We start from the raw sequence: 12,767 nt of genomic DNA, 5'->3' as shown, positions 1-12,767 counted from the left end.
GTTTTCAGATATTCTACCACTAAAGTTCTTCTCCCCCCGCAGCCCCTCTTCACCATCTCACTGCATGAGCAATCATCTGCTCTATCTAGGCCTGAAGCCAGCCCTAAACATATTCATTCAAATCTAGGTGGAATAGTAGGTTATGAAAAACCATACCTGATAATGGTCGTAAGGCTCATATAGGTATGTCTTTGGGCCAATCAAACTCTTTAAACCTCATCTCTAAGAGGGGAGTATAATAGCTACTGAACAAGGTGTTAGAACAAAAGACAGGAGGACATGTGGGTACTTTATAGAGTGGTATATATATGTCATATGATAGTCCTGAATTGACAAGTTCCAATCAGCAATCCGAGCTCCTCATTCTATCTTCTTACAACATTACAAAGCAACTGGAATCAATGAGACCTGATGCTCAGACAACATCCAAGGTCTGAGAGCTACTGAGAGAGCTGCCTGTGAGGAGTACTAATAAAAGAAGTTTTAAAATGTAAGAAAGTTTATGTAGCATCATGATTTTTTAAAGCAGATGGTGAGAAGTATAAATAATGGCAAGAGCTGGCATCTGAGAGCCAGTCCTCTGCACATCCACTCAGCCGCATTCTGAGCCTTCACTAGATGATCCAGGGACTACTTAAAGAACACAGCCCCATCCCGACCATGAAGTCACTTGCCTGAGATGGAGCATGACAAATATTAATTAGGGTTTAAAAGGCCAATCTGGAAGGGGCTTCAAGATAACTAGAAGCATCTGGTACTCATCTCCTCCACAAAGAAGAACCAAAATAGTGAGTAGATAATCACACTTTGAATACGTAATTTTAGATAGAGCATTGGAATTCAACAGAGAAGTGAAAGAAACATAGAAGGCAAGGGAGAAGGAAATGAGGCAGCCTGCTCTGCCAGAGCATCTGGAAGCCTGGAGAAGCTCCCTAATGTGGGCAAACAGTAAGTAAGAGACCCCCAGCAGTCCACATTCCCCCCATAGACTTCTGCAATCCTAGCCACAGGAGAGCCGCTTGACACTCATGGGCCCTCAAGTTAACATCAGAGCTGCCTGGAGATTGCTTGATGACATTGATAAACAGAGGGAGCTCACGCTGGGTCCCACACACCCCTAGTTCTAAGCAGCTGCAGCACAGCACCATTCTGGAAACCCAGCCCTCATCAGAAAACATTCTGCTTGGGGTCCCAACAGACCCTATGTCTCTACACCCCTTTGATCCCATTGACATGCCTCACCTGCAGCTCCTGCTACAACTGACTGCAAGCTGACAAAAGCCACTGGGAGCAAGTGCCACCCCCACAATCCCCCACCAAACAGAGGAACTACCATGCATTTCCATGCACCTTGAGGTCAGGCTTTCCTGCCCACAGCCACCACTGCTCCCAGTTGCCACCACCAGAGCCAAAATTCTGCCTGGATATCCATACATCCTCTGAAATCTAGGCAGAAGTTCCCAAACCTCAGTTCTTGACTTTGGTGCACTGGCAGGCTCAACACCACATGAAAGCTGCCAAGGCTTGAGGTTTGCTCCCTCTGAAGCCATGGCCCAAGCTGTAACTTGGCCCCCTTTAGTCACACCTGGAGAAGCTGGGATGGACAGCACCAAGTCCAGACTACACACAGCACATGGACCCTGGTCCAGGCCTACAAAACCATTTTTTCCTCCTAGGCCTCCAAGCCTGTGATAGGAGGAACTACCATGAAGACCTCTGACATGTCCTGGAAACATTTTCCCCATTGTCTTGGTGATTAATGTTCTGTTCCTTGCTACTTATGCAAATTTCTGCAGCTGGCTCAAATTTCTCCTCAGAAAATGGGATTTTCTTTTCTATCACATTGTCAGGCTGTAAATTTTCCAAACTTTTATGCTCTGATTCCCTTTTAAAATGGAATGTCTTTAAGAGCACCCAAGTCACATCTTGAATACTTTGCTGCTTAGAAATTTCTTCTGCCAGATATCTTAAATCATCTCTCTCAAGTTTAAAGTTCCACAAATTTTTAGGGTAAGGGCAAAATGCCACCATTGTCTTTGCTGAGAACATAACAAGAGTCACCTTTGTTCCAGTTCCCAACAAGTTCCTCATCTCCATCTGAGACCACCTCAGCCTGGACTTTAGTCTATATCATTATCAGCATTTTGGGCAAAGCCTTTCAACAAGTCTCTAGGAAGTTCCAAACTTTCCCACATTTTCCTGTCTTCTTCTGAGTCCTCCAAACTGTTCCAACCTCTGCCTATTACCTAGCTCCAAAATTGCTCTCACATGTTCAGGTATCTTTTAAGCAGTACCCCACTCTACTAGTACCAATTTATTGTATTAGTCTGTTTTTGTGCTCCTGATAAAGACATGCATAAGACTGGGCAATTTACAAAAGAAAGAGGTTTATTGGACTCACAGTTCAATGTGGCTGGGGAGGCCTCACAATCTTGGCAGAAGGTGAAAGTCACGTCTCACATGGTGGAAGACAAGAGAAGAGAGAGCTTGTGCAGGGAAAATCCCATTTTTAAAACCATCAGAACTCAGGAAACTCATTCACTATCACAAGAACAGCACAGGAAAGATCCGCCCCCATAATCCAAACACCTCTCACTGGATTCCTCCCATAACATGTGGCATTTGTGGGAGTTACAATTCAAGATGAGATTTGGCCAGGGACACAGCCAAACCATATCAACATGTAACAAAGTATCACATGCACCCCACAAACATATACAAATATTATGTACCAATTTTAAAAGAGTTGATTAACCTATGGGAAAACAAGAGGATCTGCTGTGAGTGGAGAGAAGATACATGTTTGGGCTCAGAATATGGGTGATTATAGTGTTCCAGGTAAATTGTGGAGATGAGGAAATGTCAGCCAAAAAAAAAAAAATCCCATGAAAGTTCTAAACTCTCTTGCCTTCCCCTTTCCCCTTGTTATTCTTGTAATGGAATGCATGTGGTAGGGGATGGGATGTGTGAAAATAATAATTTGATGGAGAAACCATAAGTCATAAGACTCAAGAGAGACACTACAGTGAGCACACAGGGTTATCTTAGAACAATAAGTAGTGAGAGATAGATCAAAACTTTCCCATGTGGCTCAATCACCCTTATCATCACCAAATAATTTGTACTGTTACCTTCTCCACGTTATTACTTTGTAAACGTCTCTCAATTATTGAGCCTGAATAATTGAGCAAAGTTTACAAAGAATAGCTTTAAATAACACTGAAATGAAAGATTAGCCAGAGGAATCTGCTTGTAGTTTTCTTTTCTTTTTTGAGACAGAGTCTCGCTCTGCCAGCCAGGCTGGAGTGCAGTGGTATGACCTTGGCTCACTGAAAATTCTGCCTCCTAGGTTCAAGTGATTCTCCTGCTTAGCCTCCTGAGTAGCTGGGACTACAGGCACATGCCACCACGTCCAGCTAATTTTTGTATTTTTAGTAGAGACAGAGTTTCTCCATGTTTGTCAGGCTGGTCTCGAACTCCTGACCTCAGTTGATCCACCCACCTTGGCCTCCCAAAGTGCTGAAATTAGAGGTGTGAGCCACCACGCCCAGTTGACTTTTCTTGTATGTCAACAAAAGTATTGCAACTATAAGTACTAAGCCTATGGTGGGTAAGATGTTGTTGTTGCTGCTGCTATAAATATGACAGTGATATTTCAGAATTTTTTATTAAACAGTGTGGCCCAGGGACTGAGAAAGTAAGTTTGTTTAATAACACCTGCATGGAGATTAGTGAGTTCCCTCAGATTTTTAAGGAACCTGTCTTCTGCAGTGTAACTTTTCCCTTTAGATGACTGATTTTTTAAAGAAATAAGAATAAACAAGTTCTATAACAACTTAAATCCAATAAATGATAAAGTTTTACTTTATAACAAGAGTAATGTGAACTGAAAATTTAGTCTGAAAGGGTCTGGGTGGTTCTATGGAAACATTTCCAAGCAGCAACCCCCAACCCCAGGAAATAGGGCTTTCACTGCCTCCCTGCAAAAACACTCCTTTAAAATCCTGCAGTCAAATAGGCCTATCATGTTCTATTGAGTGGTTTCAAATCTGCAGTGTCTTTCTTCTTCTAAGTAGTTGAGCAAAAAGACATCAATTCCCTTAGGTTTACTGAACTGACTCTTCCTGACTTAAAGAATTTATTGAGTATGTGACCCCTTACTTTGCCTTTAACATTTAGAAGAGCTGAAAATAGAAGTCCTCACCAAAAAGAAACTGTTTTTGTTAGGATCCTAAGCCCAAGAGTTGCAGATAACGATGCAAAACAATCATTACTCTTTTCTTCAGGGGACCCAGGTTTGTATGTTACGGTTATTTATAAAGACTACTGGAAAAGTTGAGAATGAAAAAATAACAGCTCTTTCTAAACCAATGTTACTGCCTTCTATAGCATAACTTGGGCATGTAACTGTGCTAACAGAGTCTAATACTTTTGCCCATTTTTCTTTCCTATCTCACTATTGCTCCCGCTTGGAATGAGTCAGAATCCCAAGAGGGGATGGGTGGGTACCACACCCAGAAATGGGGATTTCCTAACATCATACATTTAGCAAGAACGAAAGGGTTGTTTTTAAAAATGCATGAAACACAAATAAATTCTAGCCCAGCAAAGTCTGCCAACAATTCCCTGAGATCAGGGCAAATCACTGGCTCTGGTGGATCTGAGGTTTCCCATTTACAAAAGCTCCCACATCATGAGGCATCTGTTTGTTTTTGGTGGAAAACATGGCAACACTATTTTATACCTTATTTGGCCTTATTCATATGTACAGCATTAAAAGTTAGATTTTCAAAACAAATTGTCAATACAATAACAAGGTGCCTTAAACTTGAATAATAGGTTTCAACATGGCTTTGAGTTACCACTGATTTTCCCTCTCCCCTCAAATGCAGCTTTCCTACTTTTTTCAACATAAATTGATAATGACTTTGGTAAAAATGCAGGGCCCATGGAGGACTGTGTAGCTACAATTCAGTTGCATCTTCTGGAGGCCACAGAAATAATTCATAGCTGGAATCATAGATAGTCCTCCCACCTTTTCACCCTAGAAATGGCCTTGAGTGCAGTGCTCATCCTGGGCCAAAACCCATACTTTATCCTCTAAGCAGTTTCATCTTTTGAATGGAATTCACAACTTCTTGGGTTTCCTGTTTACCATATCAGGTGATATTCCCTCTGAGATCTAAATGTTAGCATATTCTCTTTTTAAAAATTAGCAAATACCGGGCCAGGCACGGTGACTCAAGCCTGTAATCCCAGCACTTTGGGAGGCAGAGGTGGGTGGATCACAAGGTCAAGAGATCGAGACCATCCTGGTCAACATGGTGAAATGCCGTTTCTACTGAAAATACAAAAAATTAGCTGGGCATGGTGGTGCGTGCCTGTAATCCCAGCTACTCAGGAGGCTGAGGCGGGAGAATTGCCTGAACCCAGGAGGCGGAGGTCACGGTGAGCCGAGATTGCTCCATTGCACTCCAGCCTGGGTAACAAGAGCGAAACTCCGTCTCAAAAAAAAAGAAAATTAGCAAATACTACTTTCCTTGTCAGAATAACCCACTGATAGCTTCTATACCACAATATCTCGACATGTGAATAAACAATATCAGGTCTGAAAGACTCCTACTGCAACAAACACCTTCTCCTGGTCTCACACAGCTAAGATGTTATATGGCACCAGACAAATGAAAAGAGAAATCCATGCTGAAGACAGAAAAGAAATAATTGAATCCATGAAAGTAACTCGTGAGAGGCAAAGATCATGTCTTATTTGTGTCTATCAGAGGCCTAGTGAAGTGCTCAGCAGAGACTTCAGTCAGCACTTCCAAACACATAGGTGAATGAATGAATAAATGAATCAAAAACAATTGAGATTAGAGTTCCTTGAGCAATTTCATACTGTCTAGTGACTCTTGGTTTCCCTACTCGTACCATTGAAGGTGGAAAGTTCTAAATCAGAATGACATAGCAGTATGGAGCACCACTCTGGCTCTGGAGCAGGGTTGCACAGATGGAGGAGGCCAGCTCCATTGCAAATTGTCTGTGCGGCCCTGAGTGAGTCTCCTCGGTGAGCTTCAGTTTCATTATCTACAAGACGGTAATAATAAGTGCACACATCTTGAGACTAGGCCATTTTTTCCATAGAACTAATGGGTTTTTTCAATAAATATACAAATTGACCCTCCTTGTGTTAAAGCTGAAAGCTACATCTGTCTTCTCTGAGTTCCCTTCTCAGAAAACAGACCCTCAGTCCTCCCAGATAGTATCAAGGAACTGAAACTTACAAAACCTGAAACATTCAGACAATGAGATGGCAGATCCCTATCTATCATAATTGCCTAACTGACCACCTGCTTCCTATTGATCAGTCCTCTTCCTTACCCCTCCCAATTCCTGTTTTCTCACACATACTTACATTCCTTCCCCACTATATAAGACCCTCATTTTAGTCAGTTGGGGAGACCAATTTGAAACCTAACCCCCCCCCCACGTCCCAGCTGATGTCAACTGCATAATAAGTCTTTCTTTTCTGGCAATACTTACTGGCTCAGGGATTGGCTTTCTGTACAGTGAGCAATGGGACCTTGTTTGAACCCCTGGCATTTGGAAACAATTTCTCAAGGTTGTTAAGAGGATTAAATGAAATACAAAACTTAAAGTCCTTAGCACAAGGCCAGACAACAATAAAGCACTCAATATTTGCAATGTCACTCATAATTGAGATATAATTATGAAGATGGTACCAAATAGAGCCCAAGCGAGACATGCAGGATTATGACTTTAAATTGTTCTTCCAAGTATCTTTATTTTTTAAATGATACAAATAAATGAATAATAATGAACGCATAAACTAGGAAATGAGTAACTCATGGTGTCTTCTTACATGGCCTCTGATGAACAACCTAGCACCAGCTGGAAAACCTGGGGTGGTTTTCTTTTCTGCAAGATTTCTTAGGGCAGAAACATATCTTCTCAGAGACTAGCAGAGCGCACACTGCATTGTGGGTCTTCTAGAAGCATTCAAAGCACAGAAACATTACTCATTATCTGTAAATGCCTCTAAGGAAAGATGCTAGCTACTATTTTTGCTTTGGAGAAGCCCTCTGAGATTGTCCATAAAAGATTAAAGTGCAATTGCTGACAAAGAGAATGAACACAAAAAAGACATTGCTCTGTGGCAGGCAGACCTATGCAAGCCCAGCCACAAAGGCCGAGGAAGTTAAGAGCCCAAAGAAGGAGGCTGACAAATCCAGTTTCTCAGAAAGAAATATTTAATAGTGACTTACAAATAGAAGCCATACTTTCCGGTGGTGGTGAGGCAAGATGGTGGATCCCGGCACCATTATCCCCCAGACGCAGGGCTTCTATATGATAGGGTAGGAATGTGTAGAACAACTGAAGTCAGAGAAAGGCAAGAATGTCATGTGAATCTGTCCAAGAGCAGGATTTATGGTCAAAGTTGTTTGGACCTAAGGACAGAATTTACTCAAAGTATATACTCTTAAACAAGGAACGGTAGATAAAAGAGAAATCTCAGAGGCATTCCCAGAACTGGGGCTAATCAGAAGTCAACATTAGCATCCAAGATGGAGTTGTTTTAGCCTCCAAAGGCATGCTTTCTGGGGTCCAGCTGGATGAAACAGTTATTTGTATAAAGATGTTTCCTTTCTTTCATCAACGATGTCAAAAATAATTTAAGATTTGACTTCTCTGCTGGGGGGTCAACTTGATCTTTCATAGTGATAAAAAGAATTAGGAAGATGTACAGTTTTGTGGTATTTAAAAATGCTTAGCAGTTATGTAAAAACAAGAAAATATATAATCCTGACCCGCCACATGTGTTAAAAGTTGAGATTCAATCCTTTGAGCTGGAGGGTAAATTTAAAAATAAATGAAATACAGTTGAGATCGGAGACCCACTGAATTGATTAATATTCTCAGCAATCATTTGCTGTAATTAACACCCCTCAAAACAGATCAAAGATGGAATTTATAGCTTTTCAGAGCAATGATTTGAAATAACTAAGTAGATATATGCACATGTATACATGTATTACTGTGAAATAAATATAAGACAAAATTCAAATGGAGAAGATGAGGACATGGGAGAGCAAGCAGAAAAGAAACCTAAAGTCAACTATTCATTTAGTCTGGGTGCAGTGGCTCAAGCCTGTAATCCCAGCACTTTGGGAGGCCGAGGGAGGTGAATCCCCTGAGGTCAGGAGTTCAAGTTCAGCCTGATCAACATGGAGACACTCCACCTCTACTAAAAATACAAAATTAGCCAGATGTGGTGACGCGTCCATGTAATCCCAGGTACTTGGGAGGCCGAGACAGGAGAATCACTTGAACCCAGGAGACAGAGTGGCTGGTGAGCTGAGATTGCGCCATTGCACTCCAGCCTGGGCAACAAGAGCAAAACTTCATCTCAAAAAACAAACAAACAAACAAACATTAGCCAGGCATGGTGGCTCATGCCTGTAATCCCAGTTACTTGGGAGGCTGATGCAGGAGAAAAACTTGACCTGGGAGGCAGAGGTTGCAGTGAGCTCAGATCACGCTATTGCATTGCACTCCAGCCTGGACAACACAGTGAGACTCCATCTCAAAAAAAACCTATTAATTTACTAGTTTATTCCAAAGACTAACACATGCACATGCACGTGCACACACAGGAATAGTGTGATAATTATGACTAGAGAGCAAGAGTTTATGCACATCACAATGAGTGTAAAATAGAAGAAATGAGTAGAAAAATGACGGACTGCTCCAACCTAGCTACATTATACATGTTGGATTTTAGATTAAACAAATTGGCATAAATAAACTGATGCCATATAGTGTTGCACATACTTAATCTATTCAGAAGAACAGCAGAATTTCCGGCCAAAAGACTTTTTACCACACTCCAGGATAACTTGGGAATCATCTCTGAGGACTCCATAAGCTGCACGGAATCCATTATACAAGGTTGATGTCTAGGTTGTGCCCTCTGGTGGTACTTTAGGAAATTTTGATGGATTGGGGGAAAGAAGAATGGAGAGAGGAAAAGCAAAAAAAAAAAAAAAAAAAAAAAAAGAGAGAAGAGCAGAGTAAAGAGCAGAAGTAGGGGGTGAGTTCCTTGAGTGCCCACTATTTACAGCATGCCAAGCAATTTTACCTACATGGTCTCATTAATCCTCTCAACTCCACTGTGAATCGGTATCCTTAGCATCAATTCATGGCTCAGGAAATGGAGGTCTAGGGAAGTGAAGAAATTGGTTCAATATCACAGTATAATAAGTAACAGAACAAGATTATTCTCAGTTCTGTCTGTCTGCCTACTGCTGTTCTGCAACTTACCAGGTCCCTGCACTTGCTTGACCCTAAACCAGATTCCTCAACAGGTCACCAGCAACCTACCTGCACGGCCATTCAGCCATCACCCCCCATGTCATCAGGTTCCCTTCCCTCGGGCATTCCCAGTCCTGTGAAGGACATCCCTGATTCCACGTGAGGTTAAGGAGATGCTGTTGCCTACCCGTTTCACTCTAGGGAAATTCACATAACGACGTTTTTCACCCTCAATGCCAAAAGCCAACGTTTTTTACAAAGAAAAAAATCTCTTCTGAGTAAACTTGAAGCCTACTCTGGAAGGCAAATTTGTCACCAGAGGGCGGCATAATGAACTTAAAGTTACTATACTAGACATAGATGTTTTAAAAGCTATTTCATTCAAGCCAAGTCTGCTAAAGCCTGTCAAAAAACATTCTGACTTATTTTATTTGAAAAGAAAATCTGCGTTCCCTTTCAATGGTGTGCCTTTCTATAAACTGAATTATTCACAACATTTTCCTCTATTCCAGGAACTGCATACAGTAAACCTTGAGAAAAAATATTTTTCTCCAACTTCCTTTTTCTTGGAAATCTATTGACCACTCTGATTTTCATTCTCAGTGCATAGCTACCTACATTTTGTTTTCCAGTTCTCTTTTGGGATGTGTACGCATTCATTTTCATAGCCATTTTAGTGTGTCTCCTACTAATCTTTGATTTTATGTTTATTTCCATCAGAGATACTTCATTCTTACTTACTTCTGAAATTTGCATTTCTGTCGGAGATGGCTAGCTGCCTTTCTAATACCTGTTCGGCTCTTCTTTCCCAGTAATGCAACCATGATCTTATGCAAGGGATGAAACTGCTGAGACAAAAGGCTATATTTCTCATCCAGCCTTGCTGTGTGTATGTGATTAAGGTCTGATCAATGATATATAAGTGAAAGTGTCAGGTGACACTTCTAGAAATGCTTCTTGACAGAGCACCAAACAGCTGGCCCAGCCCTTTTAGCTCTTCCTCACTTCCTTCCTCCTACCAGGTGTGTGAGCCTGAGCCCTGGTAGCCATGTTGGACCAGAGGGAAGACTGTCAGCCACACATTACAAGTGGCAGAGCAGACAGGATACCAGGTCCAAGATAACGGTGGATTGCCATGCCAGTCCTATACTGCCTATTTCTGGAGAGAAAAAAAGGAAACTTATGAACTTGTCTTATTTAAGCCGGTGTTGCTTCTTAGTGTTGTTACTAGTATTTTTACACAATTGTTAATAAATCCAATCTTCCTGGACTCCCCTGAGGATATGGATTCCTTTGTGAAAACTACAGATAGATGAAAGACACTCAATTTTCATCTAATCCTTTGGGATATGACCAAGTGAAATGTTCTAAGGTACTAAAAGTCTAATTATGGCCAGGCACGGTGGCTCACGCCTGTAATCCCAGCACTTTGGGAGGCTGCGGCAGGCAGGTCATGAGGTCAGGAGATTGAGACCATCCTGGCCAACATGGTGAAACCCTGTCTCTACTAAAAATACAAAAGATTAGCCATACGTGGTGGCATGCACCTGTAGTCAGAGCTACTTGGGAGGCTGAGACAGGAGAATTGCTTGAACCCAGGAGGCAGAGGTTGCAGTGAATGAAGATCGCGCCACTGCACTCCAGCCTGGGCGACAGAGTGAGGCTTCATCTCAAACAAATAACAACAAAAAGTCTGACTAAAGGCAACTCCTATGACAGTAAATTTAACTTTGAATCGAACTTCTATAATACCACTGTACTACAAAAACTGGTAAATAAAATTTCAATACAGCAACTTAAATACCACATTTATTAAAACATTCATTGTCTAAATGGCTGATCATGATGTGTAAACCAAAAAATATTAAATACTGGGTCATGGCTATGGACCCTGGGTTGCAAGAACTAACTTAGAAAAAACAAAAGTATTGATTTACCTAACAAAAAAGTGCAATAATAGACTCGCTTTCCAACCTGGTTGGATCTTCAGGAATCTGTCTCTCTTCAGCTCTGATTTTCTTTTTATTGGTTTTATTCTGAGGCAGGCTTTTTCTATATGGCTGCAAAGCCAACCACTAACAGGTCCAAGACTATAGTGTACCACCTTAAAAAACAAGTGGAAAGAAGGCACTTTTTCCCAGATGTGACAGATTATCATTCAGCAAGTATTCATTATCTCCCCCTCAATTTTCATGAGAGCCTTTGATGTCACTCTTGGTCACACGACTTGCTTTGGCCAATGGAGTATTAGTAGATGTGACGTGACTTTGGCTGAAATAGGCTTGCACAGTGGGATGTGGTTTGCTTTCATCATTAGAGGACTATGCTGTGAGTTGAGTAGCTACTGGCCCAGGGAGAAGGAAGGACACATGAAGCAAAATTGGAGCCAAGCCCAGCCAATCTTACCATGTGTGAAAAATAAGTAAATTGTTTTCAACTGAGATTTGGAGTGATTTCTCATACAGCACATGTGTGGCAACAGCTGATTGACGCATGTGAAATTCCAACAAAATTGTTTAATCTCATTAACTCAGGTCAGTAGTTCCTAAGTGTGGTCATCAGCATTGCCTGGGAACTTGTTAAAAGTGATTAGGTCTCACCCCAGACCTACAGAACTATAAACTCTGAGGTAATGGACCAGCAATTTCTGTTTTAACAGGTGCTCCAAGTGATTCTGATTTCCTGTCAAGTTTAACACCCACTGACTTAACCAATCTCAGAGCCTGAGGATTCATGCCTAGAGCTGTAGGTTGGCTAACTGGCATCAGAATGATCTGAACGAGGGAACAGAGACTAAGAGTGAACATTTTCTTCAAGTTCATAGGTGATGCTGATGCTGCTGGTCTTGGGACCACACGTTTGAGAATCACTGTTGAAGGCTATGGGTGTGGCAGGAATGATGCCCAATTGGGAAACCAGCATCTGTTATTAAAAGAAGAAAGAAACAGAAGAAGAAGGATGCTGCTCAGGGAACAAATGACAATCACAACTCCATTCTCATTAAAAGAAAAACATTCTTACAACCACAGATATTCTCCAACAATTCTGTAGGGACAGGGGAATCTGCAATAAAAAGAGAAATCTCATCTGTCATTCGGTTTGTGAAATTGATTGAGACATGAACTGATATTTTTGTTTGTTTGTTTCTTCAGTGTTGCCAAAATTCAAAACAGAGCTGAGGAATCAAATAGAGGACAAGTTTTTGCTAGAAAAAGCCATGTATCATTTTCCAGTGTGATAAAAATTGTCACATAAATCTTTCTTAGTACAATTCACTGAAGATAAATATGGTGCTTAAGAAGGTAATGTCTATACATCAAATAACTGAGTCATTTTGATCCATTCTAATGAAACTAAGACAGCAGCCTATAGTTTTGAGTGATCCAAGATAAAAAAAGTAAGAATCACAGCCCCTGACTATTGCTGTCATTTTTAAT

This window comes from Callithrix jacchus, chromosome 6 (assembly GCF_049354715.1).
Source record: "Callithrix jacchus isolate 240 chromosome 6, calJac240_pri, whole genome shotgun sequence".
NCBI lineage: Eukaryota > Metazoa > Chordata > Mammalia > Primates > Cebidae > Callithrix > Callithrix jacchus.
The sequence above is the reverse complement of the archived record's forward strand: the minus strand, read 5'-3'. Positions refer to the sequence as shown.